Here is an 11,779-nt window from a genome sequence, read left to right on the forward strand (position 1 = left end):
AGTTTTTTTCCAGATAGGTGGTGTGGTATGGCTTGATCTGTGTAGAAAGGAAAAGTCAACAAAATGTATTCACGATTTGGTTTATAAATTTGCTTTTGACATAATCCTCCAAGGGAAATTTTTTAGAAATTATTTATTTGACATTCTACATTTTTCATTGATTATAAAGTTTATATTCATTAGGCAATGCTATGTTTGCAATCACAGTAATTTTTTATTTGGAACCTGTATAAGGGAAGTTATTATTGGTGATAGTTGTGTTTTTGTTCAATTTTATCTTCAGTGGGTGGGACTGTTGTGTGATCAGCAACTTCTGCTGGTGATGATTTGTTGTTTTTTTAGAATGTGTTTCTCCAGACTGTGGTGTGATATGTGTTGATCTGTAGAGATAAGTTAAAAAGACATGTCTGCATATAATTGTTTTCTTTTCTTTTCTTTTTTGACGGATGGACGGTTTGAATTACAACTGTAAAAGAGACAATGAACGTAAGGTCGGGGGCTTTCCGATCGAGATCATAATAGGCCCCAATGTCTTTTTCTGTGGTTAGTTATGACATACTCCATTTACTCAGATATATGCTTTCATTTTGTTTAGTCAGATTGCGTTAGGAGTGATTTTAGAATTTCATTCTTAAATTGATGCAGATTTTAACAATTTATGGAATTAAACAGTTTCTTGTTTAAAAGTTTTACCTGTTGAGCTATTCCAATATTCATAAACTCTTGGGATCATTTGTTTTCTGTTGTGCTGTGGTATTAGAACCTTTTATTTCAAAGGTAAGACTTCATAGCTATGGTAAAGAAAGGATAAAGTGAGTATTATTTACTGTTCATGCTTTCTTTTTTTTATATTTAAGTACAGATGTGGAGAGGTGTGGCTCACTGGTTAGAGGCGGCAGACCCGAGTGCAGAGAACGGCCCGGGACCAGGGTTCGATTCCTGACGCGGCAGGGTCTTGGACCAGGATCAGCGGACTGATAATTCTCGCATCAGTGCCTACTCCGACCAGGGAGCACACTCAGCAACTCTGGGCATTAGCTTGCCTCATCTCCACAATGGCCCCACACAAACGCCGGGGATGCCTGGTTTCACCTTGGAGACCCCCAGGAGGGACTATCTCACAGGGAAAGCCAGGACGGGTTCCCCAGCGGTCTATAGCGCTACGAGGCCTCCGGGTAGCAGTGCGCTTTACAAGACACAACAATTTACAATGTACACTTTATTTCAGGACAGCTCCCATAGCGCTACATGTACTTCACTGTGTTAAACACTTGTCAGAGTAAGGATAGTAATTTTGCCCCCCACCATCATCCAGCACCTTCCCTGAGGATGTTGGTAATGAGAAGGAGAAGGGGGGGGTGGTGGTATTCTACTGGGCAGCAGTGAACCCCGGCTGCAGGTGGTGCCACCATTGGTGCGGCTGGGATTTGATTAGAAATTTAGAGAGCTAAACAAATGCCCTAGGATGTCTTTTGCGCTAAACATCTGAAAATTTACTGAACTGAGGCCACGGGGGATGCAAAACCACAAATGAAAAGAACACAAGAAATATTTCAGATGTTTCCTAGAACTTGTCATATTGAATTGACATTTAAGATGCCAAGGCAGTCAATTCCAAAGTAGCAGATAGAGTGAACAAAACCTCTGCTACCCCAAGAGACTTTTAAAGAAAATTGGGGAACAATGATTGTTTTGTAAGCTGCAGAGTGCAATAATCGGTTAGGTGTGTAACAAACAAATATCTTTTTCAGTTGCTCATGTCCAGAACCACAGACCACTTAGTGCTCCTTACTGAGAGCCTTAAAGGCCACTCCTTTTTTAACTGGAAGCCAGTGATGATCAGTTAAAGCACCTGAAGTGGATTTACACTTCTGTATTTTCTTAAGCAGACCGGTGGCTGCATTCTGCCGTGTCTGAAGCTTGTTTAAAGAACAAGATGTATGCCCAAATAAAGGGCATTACAATAATCCAACCTTGATAACACCAATGCCATGACAGCCGTTTTTTGCAAATCAAAAGGAATAAAAGGCAGAACCTTCCACAGAATTCTCAGCAGAAAGATGAGGTCAATATATTAATCTGGTCTGTGAACGACAGAATAGTGATGAAAATGTCCCCTAAATTCTGACTTTAGGTACTGGCAAACGACTCAGACTCTGGGGCCACCAAGATTTATTCCAAACAGAGGTGTCTTTCCCAAAGAGTAGCGCCTCTGATTTTTTTGAGTTCAACTTGAGGCAATTGCCACTCTTCCAGCTAACAATTGCACACATGCACCAGTTAAGCAAGTCAAGTTGAGCGTCATTGGCATATGACACTGGGGCAAAGCCAAATATTAAATCAACTTGGCCAAGAGTGCTACATATACATTGAAAAGTGTTGGAGTCCGTGAAGACCCCTGAGGGAAACTACAAAGCAAGGAGAAATATTTTAAGATAAACTCTCCAAGGGCCACATACTTCTCTCCATTTGTCAAAAATGAGGGGAGGAGAACAAGGGCCGATCCACCATTCCCAATTTCCGCTATGTGCTCCATTAGGACTGCATGAAGCTGAACTGTGCTTTGTACAGGATCTCATTTTTATCTAAAAACTCTGAGAAAGCGTTGTTTAGATGCTTCTCAAAGATCCTCACTGGAAAAGGTAAGCAAGAGATGGGTCTCCTTGGGGTTGAGAGAGGGTTTTTTCAGCAGTGGAAGAATGGAATATTTTTTCCATTCGGTAAAAAAGATACATGCATTAATAACCATGTTTAAGAGAGTGGTAAGAGCCGTAGCTACCTTTTTGGCTATTTTGTGTAGTACTTTAGGTGGGCAGGGTCTGAAGTGGCTTCTGACTTACTATGACCAATAAATTTTAGGACTCACTGACAAAATATCGAAGGTCAAAATATCGACCTACAAAAATATCGCAGGAAAAATATTGAAGAGAAGAATATCGACATCCTATCTACATTATGGTAAGTACAAAAATATTGAAAAAAATATTAATGTCAAAAATTATGTTGTTAAAACTATCGTTTTTATTTAAGTTAAAAAATTATGTAAAATACAGTAAATAATACATATAATTAAAATAAGCATACTTGAAAATATTTTTCAATGCTTAAAAATTATAAGCAATATATATAATTAAAAAATACATTAAATATATACATATAATATAAAATATATATACTTATTAATATGTGTTAATATTAATTTTAATAACTTATAAATTGGTTAAAAAAGTATAAATGATAGATATATCTATACATATAAAACAATAATATAAATAAAATTAAATAAATATATGTAACAAATTAAAAAAATTACAATTGTTTTTAATCTTTTTAAAATTAATCATATACTACACTAGCTAAAAATATTAGATAGCTGAGGAAATAAAATTACTATCCCAACTCCGGCCACAGCAACTGCAGGGAAAGTGTCAGATAGTGTAGGGGTAAAAAATACTATTCCCACTCCAGTGAGTGCAACAGTAGGGAAAGTGTTGGATAGCGTGGCTCACGGTGTAGAGCAGGCAGACCCGGAAGCTGAGGTCAGACCCGGGACCAGGGTTCAATTCCCGACGCGGCAGGGTCTTGAGCTCAAATGTCCACGGACTCGATAATTCTCGCTTCGGTGCCTGCTCTAATCATGGGTTCTCACTCTGCAACTCTGGGCATTAAGCTTGCTTAATCTCCACAACGGCCCCCCTGCGGCGGGATGCCTGGCTTTCACCCTGGGGATGCCCTGTAGGGGCTATCTCACAGGGAAAAAAGCCAGGACGGGTTCCCAAGGCAAGCGCCAGGAAACCTCCGGGTAGCTGTGCGCTCAATAAATGCAATAATAATAATAATAGGGGAGAGGTAAAAATTACTATTCCCACTCCAGTGAGTGCAACGGTAGGGAAAGTGTTGGGGAGGGGTACAAATTACTATTCCCGCAACAGTAGGAAAAGTGTTGGATAGCGAAGGGGTAAAAATGACTATTCCCACTCCAGTGGGTGCAACAGTAGGGAAACTGTTGGATAGGGTAGGGGTAAAAATTACTATTTCCCATTCCAGTGAGTGCAACAATAGGGAAAGTGTTGGATAGTGGAGGGGTAAAAATTACAATTCCCACTCCAGTGAGTGCAACAGTAGGGAAAGTGTTGGATAGCAGAGGGGTAAAAATTACTATTCCCACTCCAGTCAGTGCAACAGTAGGGAAAGTAAAAAATAACACAATGACTTAAATTGTCAATTATTCACTTAATAAAAAGTCATTACCAATTAATAATTAATTAACAATAAATGAATTAACAATAACAATAAATAAAAATTAGTAATACATTAATTAATAATTAATATAATTTAAAAGTAACCAATTAATGAAAATTAATTGTCAATTAATAATTAATCAACAATAAATTAATAATCAATACCAATAAATAAAACTATATTAATTAATTATAGTTAAATTACTTCCCACCCTATTCCCCTATAAACCCACAACCCGCTGCACATTAAAAATAACATAATTCATTTAATTATCAACCAATCAATTAATAAAGAATAATTACCAATAATAATTATTTTACAATAAATTATTTAGCAATAACTAATACAAATTAATATTAATTAATTATAATTAATATAAGTATACATTAACCAATTAAAAAATTTAAATTCCAATTAATAATTAATTAACAATACATTAACAATCAATAACAATAAGTAAAAAACAGATTAATTAATTAATTATAATAAATTACTTCCCTCCCTATTCCCCTACAAACCCACAACCCACTCTGATACTAAAACACAAATTTTAATTAAAATAAAATTACTATTTTCTAAATATTTCAAACATATATTTAAAAATAATGAAAAAACATTAAAAAAAATGTTAAACATACATATAAAATACATACTGAAAAACAAAATCGATATTATTTACAACAATATTTCTGTTAACGATATTATTTACTTCGATATTACTTACTTCGATATTAATAAAATCGATATTACTTATCTTGCAGTCGATATTCTGTCCCAACGACATTAACAACTCGATATTAGTGTAGGTCGATATTAAAAATTCGATATTTTGACTGCACACCAAATTCCAGTACTTGGTCAATAATCAAAGATGGAAAGTCAAGGAGCTCACTATTTTTGAGGATCAAATGGGCAGTCTCAACACTTGGAGAACTAGTAGAGCGTGTTGAATAAAATTCTTTATATACTGCCTCAATTTTACTTTTAAAGAATTATGCCAGCTTATCACAACACAACTGTCTGGGATGGAACGCATACGGAATATTGGGGCTAGAGAGTGTCTGAACTGTTTTAAATGCTTTCTTGAAGAATTTATGGCTAAATTGATTTTCTTCATAAAATAATTTGTTCTCTCTGCAATCATTTGTTTTCTCTGAGTACGTTTTTTGTACTCCTGAATATAATATAATTTTTGAATCTACTTTTTCCTCTGCAGAAAAATTACCTCTCCAGACTTTCTCTTGCCAACTGCATTTCTGTGATGGAGGCTGACCAGACTGGTGGCCCAAGGAACTGGAGGCATGTGCCTCCCCCAAGGATACAAGCCAGTGGTATTCATTCGCCATGGCCTCCAGCCTCTGGCACCACAGCCTGATGATGATCTCCTGCCGGGATCGGTGACCTCTAGGAGCAGGAGTAGCTAGGTCAAGAAAGAAAAAAAAAGCTAACCACAAATTGTAATGCTCACTGCAAACACTTGTTTATATTATATTGGCACAGTAGCAACATATTGCTGGTACCCTAGGGCCATTGGAATGTTTTATGTGATTAGCCCCAGGGCCAAGATTTTATTGCTCATGCATCACATAATGAAATAGTGCTGGTTGCAAGGAATTAAGCCAGATTAACAACATAATTAAAACATGATTTTTGTTTGTAGGATTTAAGTTAAACTGAATAGACAGATCGGGGCCGATTACAATGTCGGTGGGACCGGCACCAACATGATGTCGGTCTCAACCACACCTACAACCGCGATCAGACCACAGCATTACGATGCAGTCAGTTGGACTGCTTTGCCCCAGGGATCGACCAACAGCTTCCTTGGGCTCAAGGAGCTCATTGGAAAGTGAGTCAGATCGCATTCCCCATAATGGAGGTGGTGCCTTCTAGGGCACCGCTGTGAGAGTTATGATCCCCCTTTCCACCAGACATTTTTCATCGGTTCTTTTGATGTGAAAGAGCTGGTGCAAAGGCTTTTTTGGACCCCTAGGGCCTCATTAGGATGGCGGGCGGGCTTTGCCCGCCCGCCACCCTATCGGAAAACGGGACCGCCCGCCTTAAGGGTGGGGGTCCCCGGGGTGCCATTAGGATGTGCCCGCCACAGTGGCGGGCACATCCTGTATTTTCAGCATTGTGGCGGGCTGTGCTCTCTGCACTTCCCGTCACAATGCTGAAAATGCACTTTCACATTGTCATTTACAAAGCGGCAGGCACCGCGGGGTGCCTGCCGCTTGGTAAATGACAATGAAGGGGGGTACCACAGGTACCCCCCATGTGCACCCCCACCTGTACTTCACTCTGGGGGCCAGCAGGGGGCCCCCAGAGTGAAGACCGCATTCCTTTCTGTGGCGGCATCGCCACCGCGGAAATGCACTGAAAACCAGACATCATAATATGGCTGGCGGTGTCTATTAGACACCGCCACCATTTTATTCCTTTTCCGCCCCGGCCGCAAGGTGACCGGGGCAGAAAAGCGGTGGACGATCTTTCCGTCTGCCCTGCCCCCCCCGCCATCCTAATATGGAGGGGGGAAATCTGGTTATGATATTGGGCGGATTGCCTCCGCCAGGCTGGCGGTGGCTACCGCCAGCCTGGCTGAGGCAATCTGCCCGATATCATAATGGACCCCCTAGTAGGGCCCCTGTCCCCTCGGCCCTCCGCTATAGTGCCACCTACACATCCCTGCATCATCTGCCAGGCCCCGCATGGAGCTTGTCACAGGGTGCAGGGATGTTTACAAACATGCCTTTTGGAATTGGGGCTTGTGCTACAGCCCTATTCTGTGCCTCAGCACAAGCCTCAATGCTAAGAGCATGTTTCCGTACGCCTCCATTGCGGTCGGTTCATAATTTGGTGGATGGAACAGCCGACTACCTGTCGGCCATTCCCATAATGATGGCAGTCGGACGCTCGTCCAAACGTCTTCATAATCAGCCTCTTTGTGTGTTATGAATTACATCTCATTCATCTGTAAGGCGTATATGCTGCACAATTAATAGTATAGTTGATTATAGTATATGTGCAACATTAATGGAGGCATGCTGTTGGAAGTGCTACTCTTTAGCATGTTTTTTGGGGCAGCTGTAATGGCATGATAATGTATTAACTTATTATAATTAATTCTAATGAAACTGCTCTTCTCCAATTGCCTTTTCAGTTCTATCCTGTCTCCAAACTTAGGGGCAGATTGCATACTCTGTCACACATGTGACGTATAACGACTTTCCTGTTCACCGTCAGTAGACAGTGTACAAATTCTAAACTATGCACTGCAGTACAGCGAATGAGATATAATTTATTTGTCATGTTTGTCACAGAGTATCCCATCCGCCAAACTCGAAATCAGTCACTTAGCTCCACATTACACTCTGGCTTCCACCAAAAATAATTTTCCACAAATACCTTCGCTTGTTATGTTAATACAGCTTACTATAGCACACAAATCACCTCCAAAGAGGCATCTCTTGGCAGTAGGGAAAGTTACTCTATAGGAAGGTAAGTCCGAGGGATTAAGCTAGGTAAAGGTTTTGCTATGAAATGGTTGGGTGTAACTGAACATGTGCTACGATTTTGCTTAGTCACATTGGTTGAAGACTTGATGGAAGGAAAAAATTGGAACAAGTGTAAATCGGACATGGTCACTTGAGTGGAAAAATGTGGCACATGCTGAGATAGAATTTACATTTTTGGTAGGCTTGAACAGAAGGAAAGAATGCCGTTGTGAAGTATTAGTCACCTATGTGACTGAGGAGCACTGGGGAACATACTTTGTGTTCAATTACAATTTACAATTTTATTTATTTATTATGGTTTAGAATTCCGAAGAATTCTACATAAAATACATAATTAAAACACAATTCCATACACCCAAAAAAATTCAAATAAAATTACAGATTCTCTTTTTCATTAAAAAATACATGAGCTTTAGGTAATAAAGTTGCCGTGTATGGATTATTACCAATTTATACAGATTGTTTAAGCTAATTCTGTTCTAAAAGCATTCAATTGAAAGAGAACAATTTTTCTATTCACTAAACTGTACTCTGCGGTGGTCAACTTAATTACAATGCAGATACCTTGTGTTCAGTTTGAATGCATTGTAAACTTCGTAATGCTGATCTGTTAACTGAAGCAGATGCACATTTCACCACCTACACTGCAGGGCCTAATTAAGCCAAGCTGCACTTTTAGGTAGTGAAATGCTGTGGTCAAGGATGAGATGGGTGGGATATCTGCCTCAGGTAACATTTACAGTATTGTCAATAAGAAAGAAAAGTGTTTTACCACTTGTACCTCCGCCTACTCCCCCTCCCATCGCCTGGGCCTCCTCTGTCCCCGGCTGGCATTGGCTGTGGCGCTGGGGTCTCTGCGCCTAGAAAAAAAACATAATGCACCCATTTTAGATAGTAGATTACTCACTTTGAGGAAGAGCCCCGGTACTTACCCCAAAAAAACCTTGAAGTCCTCTCTGCCATCTTACCTCCTCACCAATGTTCCTGTGAAAAAAGAGAGAAACACCGGGTTAGACAGTGCGTGACCTGGAAACTTTCATAAAAATTAACAAAGGATCACGATGTCTTGAGACAGATGGACTGAATTCCTCGGACTGGGGAACCAATCAGGAAAGACAGAGGGAGTGGTCAAAAACATAGAGGAACGCAAAATGAAGAAAGTGTGAACAGAGGAGGAAGTACAGGAAAAGACAGAATCCAGTCATAAGGGAGCCAAAGACAAGGAGAACGGAACCAGGGCCAAGGGAGATGACATCACAGCCTCGAAGAGTACCTGTAGACATCAGATTTATCAATAGGAAGAATGGACACTTGAAGCTTCATAACCTTTGGTTGTATTTTTGAAAACCCTCATAAACGCCTTGATTTTAAATGCAGTATATATCTGTGATCCGCCCCTTATCGGCGTTATGGCATAGTCATCGGGTATTTCAATAACGTGCTATATGCCAGCCTCAACCTGAGGCAACCTCCGGTCTAGGTAGCAGTGTCAAGAGATAAAAAATAAAAAGACTCTCCCAGATGGAAGATGTGAGGAAAAAAGGAAAATAACAGTGAGTTTTTTTTAAAAAAAAACAATAGTTCCCCATACAAACAAACTTTAATATAAATGGAGAAGTAATGTTATTAAAAGTGAGGATTGCGATATTATGGTCAATCGGGTAACTGGATTACCTTATATCTTTCTACAAAACGGTCGACATGTTTCTGCTCCTTTGGCCTGTCCGGGTCTATAGAGCATTCGTCAGGACATACAAAACATATAGGTACTCACACCATTTGTGTGGTTTTCATAAATGTTAGGATTCTTAACACTTGTTTATATATTGCACTGGTGTTACAAAATTCTTTGAAATCACATGTGATTATTTCCCAGGTAAATTGTTTTGTCATGAGAATGATTGGGCAACAGGGGACGCTCGATTGTATAAAACGCTGTTATGAGGACAATGAGGGAAAGTTGTTATTAAATAGAAAGGTGACCTTTCAGAAGGGGAAAAGTCTACCTTGAGAAAAAGGGAATAGACTACCATAAGAACCCCAAAAAAACCCACCTTTCTAGAGAGGAAGCAAGGTGGGGTTGTCTAGACCCAAAAAAGGGTCAGGGGTAATTTTCCTTGCACTATGTCACTAAACACGGGTGTGGTGATTGTGTAGAGTACGCCAATAGAAGAACATAAAAAACTCTCACTTACCACTCTTTTCCTTTCTGAGGATCCCAGCGACTCCATCCTGTCTGGAGCAATTCCTAGAGGAAAGAAAGAGAACCAACATCAGCCGTAAGAGGGAGGAAGAAAGACACACACAGCTCAGGATAGATTGCCAAAGCCTGGAGTATATTTTATATATCTCTGTGAACATATTAAACACCATTCAGACACCTGCACAGCCTCCTCATCAGTTTATCTACCCTAGCCTCTTACAGTCACCTAAATACTAATTTTGCACAAAGCACAACAGCAATACCTCACTACAGTCCTGTTAGCTACCTGTCAGTATTTCTATCAAAACTATCACTTTTGGAGGTTTCTTGGCTGGCAAAACTTTAAAAAAGCCAGCTAGTCAAGTCAACCAAGAACATTTTTCTCCTAATGGAAGGATAAGGCTACAAAAGGATGAGCGCCAAACACACTGAAGGGGTGAAAAGAAATAGGCAATGAAGGACATATCGTATTGGTTGGTAATGAAATCTCATTCCTGCCATGCTGCACTGCCATGGAAACTGGCAATTTACTATTTACTGTATAAATAAGCCAACACTGGGGGTCCATGGCCATAGCCACTCTATCTCTGTGTCCCTGCACCTTTTGACTGTAACATCAAGAAAGACTTCTCAACCAGCATGTTTGATGAAAAGTTTACCTGGGCCTGCAGTCCTCTTCATGTTACCAAAAATCGGTTCTCTGAACAGTACTACACAAGACATATAAAGGAGAGGCAAGGAAAAGCTTCCTAAAAAAGAGAGTAAAAGAAAGTTACAGACAGGATAAAGTCAGCTGGGGAAACATGAAATATAGAAATCACAGTGATAACAAACATTAGTTAGGGGAATTTCAAAAAATGAGATAGTATAAATACACAAGGTCATAATTTTACTAGTAAAAAGTAAGAAATAATAATACAAATGAGTTACTGGGGCCAGCAGAACCATCTGCTGCGGCGCTGGTGGTGGCAGCCACTCAGCCCTCAGATGCCCTCTTCCCTGTGGGTGCATTGCAATTAAAAACAAATCATTAGATATACTCTATACAAAAACATTTTCACAGCATTGCACTTTCTTGATCAGATTGCCTATTCCTGGTTTCCTAACCTAAAATTACTATTGGAACAACTCATGCATTGCAACAACTGATCTTTGCTTCTCCACACCCCTTTTATGGGTCAAGTCAGTCTCCCTTTCCATACTTCACATCAGGGAGATTAAGACTGTATGAGCTATATAAAGACACAGGGAAGAACAATAACATCCCTGATATACTACTATCTTAATAGTGACAGGAGTCTGCATCCTTTCTTAAATCATCCCAAATGAGCACCTGGCTAGCTCATGCTGGAACAGAATCCAGGCAGTATCATTCACTTAATGCTCACTCCACTCCTATGATGCAACACCATCCCTGTCAGGCTAGGACCATGCACCACTACTCATAAAGCCCAGATTTATCAAGGGTTTGTTGTATCCTTGTCTCTAATGATTGTTTCCTGCAAAAAAAACAATCCAGGGTGCTGTTTAACGGGGCACCATTGCACCATGGCGCAAGGGTGCCTACATTGGCTGTAGGCAGAACTCCTTGCACCAGCACAGGGAGAGAGAAGAAATGCAACATATCTTGAAACATGAATAAATATATCGCTTTCCTGCCCACTCCCTTTGACGCAGCACAACACATTATCTTGCTGCTCTGCACTATGTGAAACTTTGATAACTCTGGGCCTGATGCACTCGACAAAGTATGTAGATAAACACTGCGTCTTACATCACAGACCCACTTATTTTGGGAGAAAGACAGTAGGCACAAATA

Source organism: Lissotriton vulgaris, chromosome 10, assembly GCF_964263255.1.
Source record: "Lissotriton vulgaris chromosome 10, aLisVul1.2, whole genome shotgun sequence".
Lineage (NCBI taxonomy): Eukaryota > Metazoa > Chordata > Amphibia > Caudata > Salamandridae > Lissotriton > Lissotriton vulgaris.